The sequence below is a fragment of the Ovis aries genome, chromosome 7 (assembly GCF_016772045.2).
Source record: "Ovis aries strain OAR_USU_Benz2616 breed Rambouillet chromosome 7, ARS-UI_Ramb_v3.0, whole genome shotgun sequence".
In the NCBI taxonomy this organism is placed as follows: Eukaryota; Metazoa; Chordata; class Mammalia; order Artiodactyla; family Bovidae; genus Ovis; species Ovis aries.
In genome coordinates, this window is record NC_056060.1 from 42,633,023 (window position 1) to 42,651,489 (window position 18,467).

Genomic DNA, 18,467 nt, shown 5'->3' on the forward strand with positions numbered 1-18,467 from the left:
CAGTGGTTCTAAAGTGTGGTCTCTAGACCAACATTCAGTATCAGCAGCACCTGGGAAACTTGTTAGATGTGCGAACTCTCAGGCCCTTTCTTGTGCCTTTAACAAACCTGCGAGGTGATTCTGATGTACACGTGAGTTTGAGAACCACTGTCCAAGACAGGCTTCATGGACCAAAGGAACAGAAATCCTCTGGATTGATGGAATTTGGTGGATTTGATATCTCTTCTTCCTTTCTTTCCTCCTCTGTCTTTTCTTCCTTCCTGCAGGTTTATCATTCCTCATTTAGCAACCAAAATTGGCTTCATAGAATCGTACTGCATTACAAACACACTGTCTTTATGACCATGTAAATGCTATCTAACATGGGACTCCATCAAAACTAAGCATTCAGTAGACGTTGTCAACTAATTAACTGATGTAAACCCTTGTTTAGCTTTGAGGAAAGCTTCTGTAAGTTACAGAAGGCACAGTTATAAACAGGTGCCTGTCTTCTAAGATGGTTGCCTTAATACTTGGTATCCATGAGACATGCTGTCTATAAGGGAAGTTGTTATTTTTCTGTGGGGTGAAAGCTTTGAATTGTTACCTCAAGAGTCATTTGCAAAGGATTGCGTTTTCAAAGGGAGCTCATGTTTTTTTGTATTTAAAATATGTTTGAGGTCTATACACTATCCATTATCTCCAATTCCAGTGGCCAGTCTAGATAGCTCTCCAGCAGCCATTTCATGTCCAGCCTTACTATAATTTGATGTAACCCTGGGAATACTTGAGCCACCTGGTGGCTCAGATGGTAAAGCATCTGCTTACAATGCAGGTGACCTGGGTTCAATCCCTGGGTTGGGAAGATCCCCTGGAGAAGGAAATGGCAACCCACTCCAATATTCGTGCTTGGAGAATTCCATGGACACAGAAGCCTGGCAGGCTACAGTCCATGGGGTCACAAAGAGTCAGATATGACTGAGCCACTAGTTAGCATGTAACTGGCAATACTTATGAATTATCTGCTAAATCTAAAATGAACGTGCATGAGGATGCTGTCATTCTGAAATAACTGCTAAATGCTGCCCCCTATAATACCTTTGCTGGAGATACCCCTCATTTGCAAATATATATGTGATTTATTCTCTATGCCATGCATATTTCTTTAGCAAGTAGGCAGCAGAGTCTCTAAAACTCAGTTCCCTCATTTGTAAAGTGGAAATAATATAATCTACTTGTTAGTATTGTAAGAAATAATGGAGGTAATTCAGGAGCACTTAGCACAGTGCCTGACTCAATAAATATTTAGCCATGATTAAAGATCATTTTATTCACAGAATTATAGTTCAAAATTTTCATGCAAAAAAATGTCACTTTAGACTTCATCCTATTAAAAACAAGCACATCAGAGAGAGACAAAGTGTATCTCCCTTGCGTGATTCTACCACAAGTACATTATATTTTCCATGCAGATTTGTTGTTGTTATTGTCAGCTCCTTGCTCTCTGCTCTTCTAGTCCCTTGGCCAGTGCTGGGATTCTAGCATGGCACCAGGTAGAATTAAGGACACGAGTTAAGTGTGGAAATCGTCATTCACAGCCCACCTGTATGGCTAGGAGATCATGGAATAGTGCCTGATATTAGTTTTGCCCTTTGGAGCAGAATACAAAAGTTCATGTGCAGGCAGCAGAAGGTCAAAAGACCTAAAGAACACCTTGAAAGGTGATTTACCTCCCAGCCTCTATTCAACGTACAAAGCAAAGCATGTATCCAATTTTTAAGGATTTCTGGAGAAGAGAATTTCCCTAACCTTTCATTAAATGCTAATAGAAATAGATAAAAGTTATATATGATTATGAAATCACATAATGAAATCATTATGAAATCTCATTTTGGCATAAGTTTAAATATTTCTTAGACTATAGGATATGCTAGCAGGATTCAGTTCCATCTATGAGAAATAGATGGCTTTGGCAAGAGAAAGGATGCAGAGATAGGAGAGGAGATTCTTAGAAGAGAGGTTATGTAAAGCATTAAGCTTATATACATGTCCAATAAACAAGAGACTTCTGAGTTTGAATTAGTGACATGGAGAAATGAGAAACATCTGGAATCAGTACTTATTTTTCTGGTCAGAAGCATGGTTCTGAGGTCCTTTGTTGAACTGTTGACTTTGTAAAGACTTATTAAAAACAAATGCCTAAGGTGACTGAGAAGAGAATGTAGTTGAATTTGGAACACAAAGTCCTTAAAGGGAAGGCTTTCATTTTAAAGAGTTTTTACTTTCCATCAACTCAGCTTAATGCTGTCTCCTCAAAGGAGTCCTTTTGTTCCATTTCAATACACACTTGAAGAGTCAAAAGCTTACAGACCATTTTAATTTAATAGCAAATTTTTGAAGAGAGAAAGGGGACTCATTTTCTTCATATGCTTAAGTTATATGATTTGTCCTTAACCAATCCTGTCCCTTCCACACGCACACAAATAATTGTCTAAGGAAAAGGGGATCTACTAGATGCTAGCCCTTATTTTATTATAGGCACAGCTGGGATTTACAATTGAGGTTGTTTTCCTCTTTGGTTTCTGAAGATTAGTTCTGTGGACAGATTAGTTCTGAGCCTTCTAGCCAGGACAGACCAAGGAGCACAGCAATGGGTTATGGGTTAACCCCTCTGGGTTCCCAGTTGACATTCTCACGTACCCTTGCTGGGCCTGGAACTAGTCACTCGCTATAAGAAAAGCAGGTGTTCCAGGCCAATGAGGTGATCTTGTGTTGATATTTAGAGGGGGCCACCTCTAAGAATTATTTCCTGCTGATGCCCTGCCGTGCCTTTTATCACCCCTTCTGCCCATATGAAGTGAGGGAGAGAGTGGGAGGAGGTAAGGTGAAAAGGGAAAGAGGAAATGTTTTGAGGTGACATAGATATTCCAGGAATACTCTCCTTCCTCATTGATTTGCTACTCTCCTCAAATACTTCACAAAAAAAGGAAATGTCGGAAGGAGCCAGATCTCAGCGAGGCCGTAGGATGGAATTGTACATTTGGCATCACAAACTGGGATAACGAAATTCTGGCGGTGTGTTAAATTCCCAGCATGCTGCTGCTGAGCAAACCTCGTGCTGGTCTTTGTATTCAAGTTACAGTAATAAAGACGGTCCCCATGTCTCCTGTTTTTTATACTCAAGTTATTAAATTCAGCAGTATGGAGCCCTTACTTTACAGGAGGCAAGGAGGAGGGCAGATGACCACTTACCAAGACCATCATTCTCATAAAAGAATCAAAGAATTGCCATATGTGGATCAGACCACAGGCCTGGCTGTTTCTCTAGCTAAGTAGCCTGATTCTAAAATGACTACGCAGGACAGTTGGTTGAGAGATAGGGGAAGATAAGTTTGCTTTCTATGAGGCACTCCCAGAATCCCACAATACTTAGTTATTGTTAAATTCATATTCCCTTCAACTTGTTTTTTTCTAATGGGAACATCTCTTGTTCCAATGGGTAGCAGAATTACTACCCACCGTGTGAACTCATGATTTTTTCTTTTATGCAAAAGCTACCTTTGACTAATCTTTGGGGAAGGTCCATGCTGTGTTCACCCTGCCCTGTTCTTTATAATTTTGTAAACAGCAATCTTCTATGCCTTCAACCTTCACTTTTCAGACTGAAAGGTGCAACAAGCTCTCCCTCACCACAGCAACTATGGAGTTCCCACTTCTGGACCTGCCCTGGAGTTTATTGCCCAAAGTATTCCAAGCATAGAACAGAGTATATGCAGAAGTAGAATATAAATATTCACAGAGCCTTTAAAAATACCCTAGAAAAAAAGGCCTCCCTTTTTAGATCTATATGCATTTTGTATTACTAAAATAAAATGTAAACCTATTCTTTTATGTAAGACCAATTTGGATTTTTTTCATCATGGTACAGTGCATATAAAAATAACTTCTTTATGCCTAGAGAAGTAATGCCTCATCAGTGACCCAAAATGGCTACCAGGAACAGGTTTATGAGTCCTACTTCATTGCTGAGAATTGTTTAAATTGTAATTTTAAGAAGATTTATTATTTTAATTTTAAAATATGGCTTACATTTTAATTTTAGTGTCCAGAGACAGTCTAAAAATTTGGAGGAAAAGAATTAAAGCCAATATGTGATTCTACCTTACCTAATGAGATAATTTTTTTTGAAAGACAGGCTGTGACTATAAAGGTGGCTTTATCTGCACTCCTTGAGCATCAGGACTTTTTTGCATTACCTCGGTTGGGGTGGCTTTCACTTCCCCCACAGGTGCTCCCTAGCAGAAGGGAGTGGAATTTCGCTTCCCCTTCCGGGGCCTCCTGAGGTGAGGGCTGTAAGAAAGTGTCCTCCGGGGACTTGCAGGGTACCTACCAAACTGTTCCCACGTTTACCAGATTTACAGAACTTAAAAGATTTTACAGAACTTTAGGTCACAAAAATGTTTTCTTTGGGAAACGCTAAGGGATTTGCTTTCCTTCTTCAACACAATGGCAGGAATACAGAGCTTTCTCATGATTTTTTAATAGGAAACAGCTGCCCAAACTGCAGTGCCTTCTGCTAGGACTCTGCCTCATATTTCATTTGCAGATGCCAAGAACTAACTTTCCGTCTCTCTCTCCATCTCTCTATCATACCCAGCGAAAGCTCAGGAACATGAATGTATCTTTGTGAACATGGACTATCAGTATGTATTCTCAGATGGAGCAAATGCCACTTTATTTCAGGCAGTTTGGTCTGGTCCGCCCCCACATTCTGTAAGAAAGTAGATGTCCACTGGAGACCTCTGTCAGCTCTGGGCAGCTGGCAGCAAGTGGGTGTAGTCAGGAGCCAGAGCAAGTCCAGCTTGAGCCCTGTGGTCAGCAGTGGGGAGAGGAATAGCCCACAGACTGGAGACCAAGGGGAGTCAGAATGAGCCAAAGGTCCGAGCAAGCCTGGCACCCAAGACCCAGGAGAATGGTCCATGGGAAGAGTATCCAAGATGAGGGCCCACATAGTCTGCAGGAACCAGAGGGACAAAGCAGGAAGAAGCACAAAGCAAGCTTACACGCCAACACTGAAGAAGGCATTCTAATCATTTCCTGCTTCAGGATTTCTCCTCCTTCCCATAGTGTGGACAGAAAACCCAGTATAGGCGAGCATGGGGTGCCAGGATGGGGTTCAGAGGCACAAGGCACCAGATGCGTCTCCTAGTGACATCGCAGAGAAGAGGTCTTTAAAATCACAACCAGAACATTAACATAGTTTGCCAAGGGAATTCATGTCAACTGAAAATTCCTCTGTCTTCTAGCCTCACACATGCCTATCTCATCTCTGTTTTTGATGTAGAAAGCGTTCAAAAATTTTTTGATCCTATAAAATTCAATATATGACCTCCTTCTGTGACAGAGGTTTTGTGGTCTCCATAAGAGTAAGCATCACCGAGAATGTCCTTCTAGCCCTGAGCTCATGTCCTCCATCTTTTCTTTGACCTCAGCATGTTGTCCCTTGGCCTAGTCCTTGGGGTTTCCTCTTCCATCATGTGTAAAAACCTCCCTGTCTTCACAGTCCAGATCTGGGCACACTGTGGGCAGGAACCTCTCCAAAGCAAATTAATTACTCTGACCTTCTTGTCTGGCATGTTGTGTAAATATCGTATGGAAAATAAGGCCTGGTCCTGATTTCACCTTTCATTGGCCATATGCATGAGGCAAGTCCCTCCTTTTCCTGAGCTTCTCCTGCCTAATCCTGTGAGCTGTTGTAAGAATCAAGCAAAATAATGGAAGGGGAAGGATTATAAAATGTAAACCACCTCAGAAGGCATTCTTAGAATAAAATATAGATACTTGGCCCATATTGGGGTAGAGCTGAGCCTCCTGTAATCATTTTCTTGGCTGGTTTGTATAACCTCTGGTGAAATGATAATCATTGTCACTAAGTGGCATAGGTTTCAGCACATCCTTTCTTTCTTTTGTGGCTTTCACAGGGCAGTCCCATCTGCTGTGAACTGATACTTCCATGAAGGGATGGGGTAGAAAGGCATGTAGCTAAAAAAAAAACAAACTGAGGCCTCTGATTAAATGAGACACCTTAAGAGTAATTTTGGCTTCTTCAACCCAGAAAAGAATAACAACAGTGATTATTATAAAACCCAGAGTATAAACTGCCAATAGCCTAGCACTGTGGTTCTTATCATTTGAAATTTCCATTCATCCATGTTCTGTCTCTCATAGCCACCATCATCATGAACATCAAATTTAACTGAGGTCCTGTCAGTTTGATTACATTTTAACACACATTTTCACCCGTCAAATATGTGCCAAGCCCTATGCTAAGTGTATAATGATGAGTAATTTACAGACTCTTCCTTGAAAAACTCACATACAGTTAAGCACATACATAAAAAATGAAGGTTTACGGCGATCTTTGCTATAGGGGAGATATATTCAAGTGCTATGGGAGTAGAGAAGAGGGAGCAACTCAACTAACTGTAGGGAAAGTTGCAGAGGAGTTAATGCACCATGGCGTCCAGGTTGCATGGAAATTGTCTGGAATGAGTACAGTGCAGTAGTTGAGTACAGGGGCTGTGGGGCCAGGCCAACTGATTCAGATCCTGACTCCGCCACTTCCCAACTCTGTAACTTAGCTTAGGGACTTATCTTTTGATGCCTCAGTTTCTTCACCTCTACAATAGGTATGATATTAATAGAGCCTAACTGAAGGGCTCTCGTGGGCAGAAATGAGGTAAGGTATAGGGAGCACTCAGAGCAGATTCTGCCATATAGTTAATTACTCAATGAGTAATAGCCATTGTTATCATTATTATTTGTTCTTCACTAAGTGAACAAGCAGGAAAGAGATTCCTGAAGCTCTTAGAGACTTAGTCTCTTAATTTATGAGATTTATAAGATCATTATTATCATTATTAATAACAAAGTGAACATTTATATGCCATGTCCTAGATAGTTTATACATGTAGCTTGACTTAATTAATATAATAAACTTGAGACTCAAAAACTTTATACTGAAATATCAATGACACCATAAAGAATATGAAGTAAATGAAAAATAGGTTCACAAAGGGTGGATGAAAGAGAATTATATAAGGAGGGATATTTACAATCCAACACGAGGGGGCAAAAGTCAAAGGGACTTTTGATTGATGGGCTTAAGCCAAATGAGATCCCTTGCATGGTTTTGTGTTTATTTTCATTTTCATTTTGTAGTTTTTCTTGTTTCTTTCTATGTTCACTGCTGCTAAGCAGGGCATATCCTTCATAGTCTGCTTCCCTTCTCACCTCTCATCTCATGCCCAGCCCTGAAAACATTTGTGTACTGAAGTTTGTGACATGCAGACGAGGATCTGGAACTTGAGTTTGGCAGTTGCTTACATTTGTTGAATAATGTTTTCATGCCAGGCTCTGTGCTAGGTGCTTATAGACATATGACCCACATAATATCCTAAATGAGTCCATGGGTGAGGAAACTGAGGGTAAGAGAGGTTAAGCCTTTAAAGAAGAACAGGACCAGAAGCATTGAAGCAGGAAAGTGCAGGACTTGTTCTGAGACTCGTTTGGCTGGAAAGGAGGATCCACGTAGGGGACTGGTATGAGTTTAGGCGGAAGCGATTGGATGACCATGAATGCTAGGCTCAGGAATTTGAATGTGGCTACAGGAAGCTAATAAATGATAGGTTTCCTTTTCTTTACAGCTTTATGAAAACTCACCCACAACAAATATATAGGCTGCCACATGGTTCACTCTGAAGTGAAAGGGGTGCCAGGAAGGCCTGAAGATGGTCAGGTCTCTTTGGAAAATGTCCCATTACAGGCAGGGGTAGTCCTTCACCTCTTAAAAAAACCTAAGGGAGGTGGGACCTTCTAATAAGTATTCTCAGTTGAGTTTTCTTCATATATTTATATCATTTTTTAAAACTGACCACCCAACTTCCTTCCCTGGATTCCAGTCCTTGACCTCTGATGCTTAAGCTTTGTGCTGCCAAGTGCCCTCAAAATCAAGAACACATAACCTTTGATTCTAAGAAAATCTTCATGATGTTGTTCCAAATTACCTTTCCTCTCTCATCCCTCTTCACTCCCATGTTGTACCCCAACCACACTGATCCTACTGCACCAAATTGTCTGCAAAAAAAAATCTTTATCAGACCGCATACTATGCCCTAACCTCCATAATGCTTTACAGTACTTCTAGGGTATGATTTCTCACTGGGAATATGGTTTTTGTCTACATTAGACCATACGCTCTCTTACGGTAGGGACCCTGTTCTCTCCTGATTTCTGCCTCTAACAGACACATGCAAGCACACAGTCAATGCTCCGCAACAGTTTGTCAATGAATGAGTAAACGAGACAATGTGTTCTAATCCCCTCGTCCTTATTCATTGTTGGACCCTGGTCTTCAACCTGCTAGGGAGCTCCCCTCTCTGATTGTCTACCTGTCCCTAGACCCCCACCACCAACTTGGTCATGAATTTCCATGTCACTCTCCGTATTTATGTATTCCCCACCCCATTTACAATCTGGCACATGTCCAGACTCACTACCACCAAGAACGACAAGGAAACTTGTCTTCTGTCTCCTTTCTAGTGGTCATCCTTTGCCAAAACTCATTGTTACCTGTCAGAGTTCTGTTACCCACACACAAGTCCGAGGCCTCCCAGTTCTCATTTCCCTCTGTTTTTTGTTTTTTGGTTTTTTTTCATTTCCCTCTTAAATCCAACAATTATGTTTCCATGGAATTGACTGGAAAAAGAGACAGGGAAAGGAACCCTAACAGCATCTTGATGTTATATGTAGTTGTTGGCAGCTCCTGGAATAGAGGGGATAGGTGTGTGTGCTTAAAGTATGTGTATGTTTGTGATATAGCTACCCACGGCTGGGAATGGTCTGGTTAAGTCTCAAGGAATGAATAGCCTGGATATATCTGCCTGCCCATTGGAAAGGGACAGGCCCTAGATGGGCAGTCCTGGCTGTAGGGGCTCAGGAATTCTACCCAGCAGACCAAACCTGATGGTCTAGTACTAGCAATAATAATTTTAGCAGCCTAATTGCCTTTGCCTCTGTATACTCCCTCTGTTCTAATCACTGTGCTAAGTTCTTCACAGAGATTAGTTCAATTATTTATCACATCATTCCAACAAGGTGGAAGCGCTTATTACTCCTGTTTTATAGGTGAAGAAACTGAGGCATAGAGAAGTTAAGTAGCCTCCTCAGGATCACACAGCAAGTGATAGAGCCAGGATTTGAACCCAAACATTCCAACATCAGAACTCCACACAGTATGAAACAGTTCAAAGCAGATGCCCATGATCACTGAGAGTTACAGTGTGTGGAAGCAAGTACGCATGCACACAAGTGCAATTTGTTTTTACAATGAAACTCTCACAGCTGAAGAAGATGGAAAGCTCATTAGATCTTAAAGAATATGTAATGAGTAGAGAAAAAATAGTTAAAAGTACCTCACAAAAAGCTGTACTTCTCAGCATGTTTATAAATGTGTAAATGTATTCCATTATGCATATAGGGAGAACCATGGAGCTCAGGGCTGCCACAGTTGTCCTGCATGTGGGCATCCCCTGGAATTGTGCAGTGCACAGACTACTCATCCTTACATGGTGGGCCCCCAAAGCAGGCTTCTTTATGCCTGTAAATTAATACAGGGGCCAAATGGAAGCCTATTATGAGGCTTGAGTTAGTGTGGCCTTAAAAAACTAAGTAAAAGAAAGTGTTGAAATGATAAATTGACTGTCACAGGGCCATGGAAAGCAGACATCTATCCCAATGTGGCTGCAGACTCTCTGACACCACACTTTCCCATTCAGCCACTATACCAATGTTCCAGTGTCCCTTAACCTGCCACTGTGCTCCACACACGTCCTCCCATACTACCCAGACTGTAAAAATGATTGTCCTTCCTCCTCAGCCTCTCTCCCATCTTTACCCACTACCTCCTTTTTGAAGACCCAGACATGCATCCATCCATCATGCCTGCATTCATTCAGCCAACATTTTTGGTGCACCTACCATACCCTGGGTCCTGAAGTAGAGTCAGAGTAACACAGATGGGGAAGGCATCCTCACCATCAAACTGCACCCAGTTTAGAACAGGAGTTAAACAAATAAAGAAAATTCTCTCCAGGAAGTTTTATAACCACCTCTTTATTCCCCAGCTAGAGGAATTCTCATGTTTTGGAAGCATTTACAGTGCATATCCTTATAGATTAAGCAACAATTTGAAACACTTAGAGCAGAAAAATACATTGCAGAGAAACAGAGAAAATATTGTGAAAGCTGTAAATCAGTAAGTTTATGTGTCTGTATCTCTTCTGGGTTCATTTTGTGAGGAGGCAATGAAATGCTAAGTTAAAGCTCAATTGATCTTCTCCCGCTTCTCCCGATACTTGCCAAATTCTTGATATCACATGCTACTGTTTCCAGGATTCAAGGAGTCAGCTGAGCAAAAGTAACTGATACCTCCTCCTACCCTGGGGATGATTTCTATTTTTTCATTAAATGTGTGAGGCTTGAACCAGACAGCTATACATAGTGCGAAAATAATTTCATCCCCAAAGACATAAAGTAACAAATTACCTACTGGAACAACCGCAGGTGAAAGACTTAAAAAAAAATTATTTGTTATGAATATAAAATCCCAGCTGGCCATGCATGTTCCACTGAGACTTGAAGCCTTATCTTAGTAGACTATAGTAAGCTCCTTTAGAGCAGAAGCTATGTCTTATTTATTTGTCTAGCCCAGGCATTCAGCTCAGGGCTCAGTAAGTATTTGTGAATATTTTATACTACTGATAAAAGCAGAAGTCTGTGTCATTCTCTGATGCCTTGTCAGACTCCCTAATATTCTGGAGAGAGTGGCTTTAGAGTTTTTCTGTTTGGGCTTTTTGCGGGGGCATCGGTGAGCATAAGGGGGATTGTTTTGCTTTATTTTAATTGAAATATAGTTGATTTACAATGTGTTAGTTTCAGATGTGCATCAAAATGAGTCAGTCATACACACATATACGCACATATATATACATGTGTATTCTTTTTCATATTCTTTTCCATTATAGATTATTACAAGATAGTGAATATATTGGATTGGTCAAAAAGTTCATTCGAGTTTTTTTGTGAAATATCATGGAAAAACCTGAATGAATCTTTTGGCCACCCCAATAGTTCCCTGTGCTGTATAGTTGGACCTTGTTGTTTATTTTATATACGCAACAGTGTGTATCTGTTAATCCCAAACTCCTAATTTATCCCTCTCCTACTGTTTTCCCCTTTGGTAACTGTAGGTTTGTTTACTTAGTGTCTGTGAGTCTATTTCTGTTTTGTAATTAAGTTCATTTGTATCATATTTTTAGATTCCACATGCAAGTGATGTCATATGATATTTGTATTTTCTCTGTCTGACCTCACTTAGGATGATAATCTCTAGATCCATCCATGTTGCTGCAAATTTCATTCTTTTTATGAGTGAGTAGTATCCCATCATATATATGTATACTACATCTTCTTTATTCATTCATCTGTCAATGTTTTCTTTTCGAGATATGTCATAATCCAGTAGAGGCCAGGATGAAATCAGTGACCTTGTCTTTCAAGATAGCTTAGATATTGACCACTGATTATTCCATTGATGAGTAGGGCTATTAAATGATCTTATCCGCCCTGTGATCAGCACTCAAGAAAATAATTGTATCTCGGACTTTAGTACACATATTGTTTTTCAGTCACTAAGTCGTGTCCAACTCTTTGCAACCCTGTGGACTGCAGCGTGCCAGGCTTCCCTGTCCTTCACTGTCTCCGGGAGTTTGCTCAAACTCATGTCAAGTGTGTTGATGATGCCATCTAACCATCTCATCCTCTCTTGCCTTATTACCTTAAAGTTTTGCTGCATTTTCAACTCAGGAATTGCAACCAACCCCTTCTATGACTCTAGACTTCACATCTCTTCTAAAGGCTGTGCAAAAGCTATGAGCCTTCTTCTACCCCATGCTATCCCAGCAGTATGCCCTGGCCTAGATTCCCCAGGAAATCCATGTGCAAACAGGAAGTGGCTTAAGAAGCTGTGCTTGGTCTGAAAAACACAATATATATGTCATCTCACCTTCAACAGAATGTAATATTTAATGTCACAACCCTCTTCCTGTCCAGCTTGGCACTGGCATTTTGTTTGGAATGGTGGTGAGAAATGTAACAAAACCATGTGAAGTTTTCCTTCCAGAGCACTTCTTAAGGAACTTGGTTGCTTTACAAGAAATTCCTATTGCACAATATTCGTGAAATGTCCCTTCTGTCCACTAATGAGAAGATTCAGGGCAAAATAAACACATTTCATCTTGACCATATTTAGAACCCACAATAAAAAGGAGTAAAAAGATAAGTTGATGAAATTTTATCTTCATATTCCAACATATTATTCACTTTCACTTTTTTACTGTAGTAACTTAACATGGATTTCCCAGGTGGTTCAGTGATAAAGAATCCACGGGCCAATGCAGGAGACGCCTTTTTGATCCCTATGTCAGGAAGATCTCCTGGAGAAGGAAATGGCAACCTGCTCCAGTATTCTTGCCTGGAGAATCCCATGGACAGATAAGCCAGGCAGACTGCAGTCCATGGGGTCACAGTTGGACATGACTTAGTGACTAAACCACCAACTTCTTAACATAATGGCACTTATATACATTTTCAGAGGATTTTCATTTTATTAAGTATTGAATTACACACTGCCAGTAAATCTATAAGAAATTCTCTTCCCAACTCTTATGATTTGGCTATAAAGATTCAAAAAGAAACCAAGAGATTATGGAGAAACCAGTGGCTACAGCTGCAGGATCTTAACATTTGTTTATGTCGTAAACTTATTCTGAGAAACCAAAATGGTTTAAAATTGTGGCATATCATGCTGGTCCTTGATGACTGCCTTCAGGTGTGTGTTTGGAAGAGCAGCTGTGGTGGCCGTGCTCTGAGTTCCCTTCTCCAACTCACCCCAGCAACACATCCTCTGAACTCTACCCTGTTATCTACCAGGGCAGCTGGGGGATGCTGCACCAACTCCCTGCCAATGCCCTTCTAAAAGCACAGTGACAAAGGGGCCTTATTGATCTGAAACAAATTTTTTAATTTTAAAATTAGGCAAGTGATGGTAAAATAGAAGTATTTATTTTTTAAAAAAGAAATATGTGTTAAGATGTATGCCAGATACTCAAGAGTTGTAGTTTTTTAGTTCCTGCTTACACAGTATTGTTTTCCTATTTTTTGATCCATCATAAGGATTAAACATGATTTTCAGAGAGTCATGGTTAGATGGCTCCTACAAGCCAACTCTTCCTAAAAGTAAAGAATACTCATAAATATAGAATTGATATTGGATTGATTTTTGTTCTCTTTTCATTTTTCTTGATCCTGCAGTGCTGGTGTTGGAGAAGGCAATGGCAACCCACTCCAGTGTTCTTGCCTTGAGAATCCCAGGGTCAGCGGAGCCTGGTGGGCTGCCATCTATGGGGTGGCACAGAGTTGGACATGACTGAAGCAAGTTAGCAGCAGCAGCAGCAGTAGGCTCCTCTGTCTGTGGGATTTCCCAGGCAAGAATACTGGAGTTGGTTGCCATTTCCTTCTCCAGGAGATCTTTCTGACCCAGGAATGGAACCCAGATTCTTTATGTCTTCCTGCAAAACCAGTAACAGTAAGACAGAAACAAAGCAAACTGGCATGTGGTACATGAAAGAGATCACGTGTATTGGGGCTCACTCTTGCAGAATTATATAAAACTGATCTTTACACCTGCTTCTCCTTCCTATTAGGTATGGATAGTAACTCATTCATTTTTTTCACTTATTTACTTAATTCATACCTTCATTCAAAGTACTAACTAGGAATCAGTTGTTTGCTAGAACATGAAAAAAAAATAGAAAAGAGTGACAGTCCTTGCTATTTCTTTGGGGAGACAATATCTACATTCATGAAACAATTTAAGATTTATTTAAAATATGTAAAATTTAATTGTAAAAATAATAATAGATGACACTTATATAGTGTTTACTGTGTGCCTGAAACTCTTTGGGTTTTATAGATATTAATCTTGCCAACAACCTTGCCAAGTAGCTTCTGTTGTGATTTCATTTTACATGAGTTGAAACTGAGGCCTAGAGAAGTTAACTAACTAGCAGTTAGTAGCAGAGTGAGGATTTGAATCCACAATTTAATCTGGTTCCAGAGTTCAGGCTCTTTGGCCACTGCCTACCATGCATATTTTTGTCTTTGAATTAGGAACAACAATCATTTTTGAAACACTTTCCTGAATCATCAACAGAGAGGCATTGATTATATTTTAAAATTAAGCCTAAAGGATGTATCAATAAATGTGTTACTCATAAATGTTTACCTTTTAAGCTTCTAGATTAGACTGTTTTCTGATTTGATTGTGATTAACATTTGTGGGAAAAATGATAAAATACAAAATACTCAGGATCTATATAAAATTTATACAAATCAAGTCATTGCAGTTTTACTTATTTCCTTTTGCCTCTGTTCTTACAGTTCATGACTGTAAAAGTATAAGTCATATTTTTATTTAGGGAGAACCATGCTCATACATTTTATATAGAATGAAACTGTTGCAGCCTGAGGTCACTCTGGGAAGCCAAGAGCGGAAGATATGAGCAGAACCTCACTGATGGTCTAAGGTTCAGGCTATGAAGAAGTGGTATTGGAATTTTTAGAAAGCAAGAATAGCAGGAAGAAAAGCCGGGATTTGGAAATGAATATAGATATCATGATAGGAGGAATGACTGTCTTACGCAATAGTGTGAGAAAACTTTTATAAGCGGCCTTGAGCACCAGGCTGAGAAGTTCAAACAAAACCCCACAGACAAGTATAAAAGCAAAGAATTGACTCATTCATGCATTCATATAATTACAGCACTGGAAGGGACCTTGGATAGCATCCATTCCAACTCCTCCTTTTATGATCATAGAGTCTAAAGACCCAGAGGCCACTTCCAGTGTCGCCTACCGAGCAGCAGAACTAGAACAGTGCGCAGCTGTCCTGATTCCTCATTTAAGGTCATTTCCAATGGCCACTCTGGGAAGCTCACCTGGAAGAGGCATTTGGTTCAACTCAAGGGAGAAAAAGAGGCTGGGAGACCTGTGAGCCATTATTGCAAAATTCAGGTAAAACACAAGAGGCTTAGTGGAGATGGTAAACTTCTTGAGAAAGAATTGAGGGAATTTGATGAGTAACATTAATAAAGAGATGGAAAGCACCAAGGTGCCTCCACACTGGCATAGCTTTGGCAGAAATGGGGAATTTGGACAGAGATGTCGCTTGGGCATGGAGGTCATCAGTTCAGACTTAGTGCCCGTGAGAAAGTGGTGACATACTACACCCAGTCCATGTGGGACCTTCTGTAACATGATGCTCAGATTCCAGGGCCCTCTGCAGTTTCTCCATTAAGCACTTACCACCATCATTAGTATGTGAGCAAGTCCTTGCCAAGACCGTGAGATGACACTGAACTCCGTTTTGCTTTGATAACCATTGTTTGCCCTACCCTAGGTATTGTTGGTGGTTTCTTCTAATGCCAGCCTCCTGTGTGTTCACCTCCCCCAGAGGCTAAACAGAGTGGCAAAGAGGGTCAGCTCTGAAGGCAAATGGACTGAGATTGCACCCTACCCTACAACTCTTCCTTGTGTGATTTGGGCAAACTTCTTAACTTCTTGGTAACTCTCTCTCCTTATCCCTAAAATGGCACTGTGATCAGTACTTACCTTCTAGCACTGTATTAAATGAAGTAATGCATGTAAAGCACAGCAAACACTCAATAACCAGCAGCTCTGACTGTGGCAATTCCATGATTCCTCTCTGCTTTATTACAGTTCTGGAGGGTTTTCTTTTTTTTTTTTCTTTACAACAGCCTGGAGTGCTAGAACATTTCCTTCCTATCAGGTACCCATTCCCTGCAGCTGCTGTTGTAACCTTAGTGTGTTCCATTCACTGCAGGAGTCCCCCTCTGCTTCTCCAGCGAAGGTCACCCTAGGCCCCCTGGATCCTTAGGACATCTGAGTTCCTCACCCAGTGAACCACCTTTCCCCTTCACAAATAGGCAACTCAGCTTTGTTCTGGGAAGGGGAATGACCCTTTCTCCATAGTCATGCAATCTCACAATATAAAATTGTGATTAGGCCACCCAGCTTTCACCAAAGGGCTCTCATATTTGGCAGATCACCCTGTGTTGGAGTTCATCTAGCTAAAGGTTCAAAAGTAAATTATTTGCCTCTGAAGCAGGACTGAAAAGGAATTGAAAGCAGAGAGGCCCCTAACTGAGATTCAAATCCAGGCTTCACACTTACTAGCTATGTGACTTTGGATCATGTAGTATGTCTGAGTCTTGGTTTCCTCACTTGTGAAAATAGGAATATTAATACTGATTTTCCTGTGGTAAGGATGTGAGCATGTAGTACCTGACACATAGTAAATCTTCAACAAACTCTGACTCTTGCTATTCTTCTTTTTCTTATTATCATCATCATTACTGCCATGATTCCATCATCCCCCAGTTATGAGTATACCCAATATTTGAAAATGGAAACATCTTTCAGCAAAGTGAGATCTTGTTTTTGGCTTTAATAACTCAGCGAATTTGTGGCTGGTGATGACAGGCAACATCCAACATCAGAAGCCATCAGAGTAGAGTGGCAGCCAAACCGTAATCTCATCATTTTGATTTCATCTTCAGTGTTGGCTCCTTAAGCTAGAGGCGCCAGTGCCGGGACCAAGAATTTCAGGCTTCTTTGTAAGGCCAGAGAATTTTAATGCCATGGGGTGCTGAGCTAAAGCACAAAGAAGGGTTTAAGAAGACTAACAACTACTCTAAGGTCTCAAGTCAATATGGTGATACTACTGCCTGCTTCATTTTTCTATAGTCTTTATAAAGATATCACAGATCACACAGTAGTTTCAGGCCTTTTCAAGAGCTCCTTGAGGTGCATAAACAAGCTAGAGAGGATTTATAGCTTTTTGGTTTCATCTGCCATTGAATTTTAGAAGTAGAGTGAGGTGACCTCTCTAGACAAACACTTGAGGTGGCAGTGACACCCCTAAATCCCTAACTGGCCTGTGCAAGTGACACCTTTCCCAGTGTATGAAGATAACCAGTCTGAACTGCAGTAGCGTTCTCATTCCTCCTCTGTACAGTCAACAGAAAAAAGCTAGGCTTAGGTTTGCAGCAGAATGGCAATTAACTCCCCGGGTCCCCACTAGTCAAGGGTTGTTTGGGTTAGAATTCTAGCTGACTATTCTTCATGCAGAGCATCTTTCTTCTTTATTATGTTCTCTGGCATTTTTACCATCTGTATTACTCTGTTCTCATCTAATTTGATCTTAGACATTTTAAAAGATGAAATTACATTAGACCCTCACAAAACTAAGCACTGGGCAGAGTTTAAAATAAAGATGGTCTACAGGTTTCTACTCAGTTATGTAACAAAAAATATGAATTATAAATACAGTGGGCAGAAAAGCTGCCCTCTGATGAAATATTTTCTGGATTCTATGAGAATAGAACCCAGACAAGTATTCTAGTTCTACTCTCTTTGAGTCAAATTTCAATTGAGAGCCTCAGACCTTCTAAAGCTACTGTTGCCCCAGAGCGCCCCTACCCCCACCCCCCAACCCCGATCTGTCAATCTGTGACTGTCACAATTCTCACTTGTTTGGGCTCTGACTAAGCTAAGCTGTAAGGAACTAAATGGAAGGGTATAAAGAAATTCACAGGCTCTACTGAAAAGCTACAGAACGAGACTCAGAATCCAGATAAGGAACAAAGGGAGCACACAGCCCAGCTCTCCCATCACGTAAGCAGCTTGACTCTACCACTGCTACCACTAGGGACTGTACGCTGTGGCTGGCACCACTACCATTGATCAGAAGGAGCCCCAAGTTTTCCAGGCTTCTCTGTGCACCACTCCAGTATTAAAGCCCCCCTGTGGGGACACCCAATTGGCCTCCTACCAGACACACAGTAGTGATGTCCTCAAACATAGAAAAGAGATTCAGAGGACGGGCAGCCAAAAACACGATATCCCCTTTCTCTTCTGTCTTCCTCTACCTGCTCCCATTCTACCTTAAATTTAGTACAAAGCTTCTTTTTTTTCATAAAATCTTTTTTTTTTTTAATCCTTATTTTTCCTGTTTCACAGATAGGAAACACAAGCATCTTAATTCGGACTTCCATAACAAAATGTCATAAACTGGGTGGCTTAAACAAAAAGCATTTATTTCTCACAATTTTGGAGGCTGGCACGTGTAGGATCAAGGTGCCAGAAGATTTGCTGTCTAGTGAGGACACTTTCTGGTTTATAGATGCCCACCTTCTTGCTGTATCCTCACAAGGCAGAGAGAGCTCTGGTTCCTTCATCTTCTTATAATGGCACTGATTCCAAGGGGCTCCACCCTCATGACCGCATCT

The 18,467-nt window shown here is 40.8% G+C and overlaps 1 protein-coding gene across 4 annotated transcripts in view; it reads left to right on the top strand.

The window, feature by feature from the left end:
* The window catches only part of FRMD6 (FERM domain containing 6), a 267,178-nt gene that overhangs the window by 90,856 nt on the left and 157,855 nt on the right, over positions 1 to 18,467 (top strand). The window lies entirely within an intron of this gene.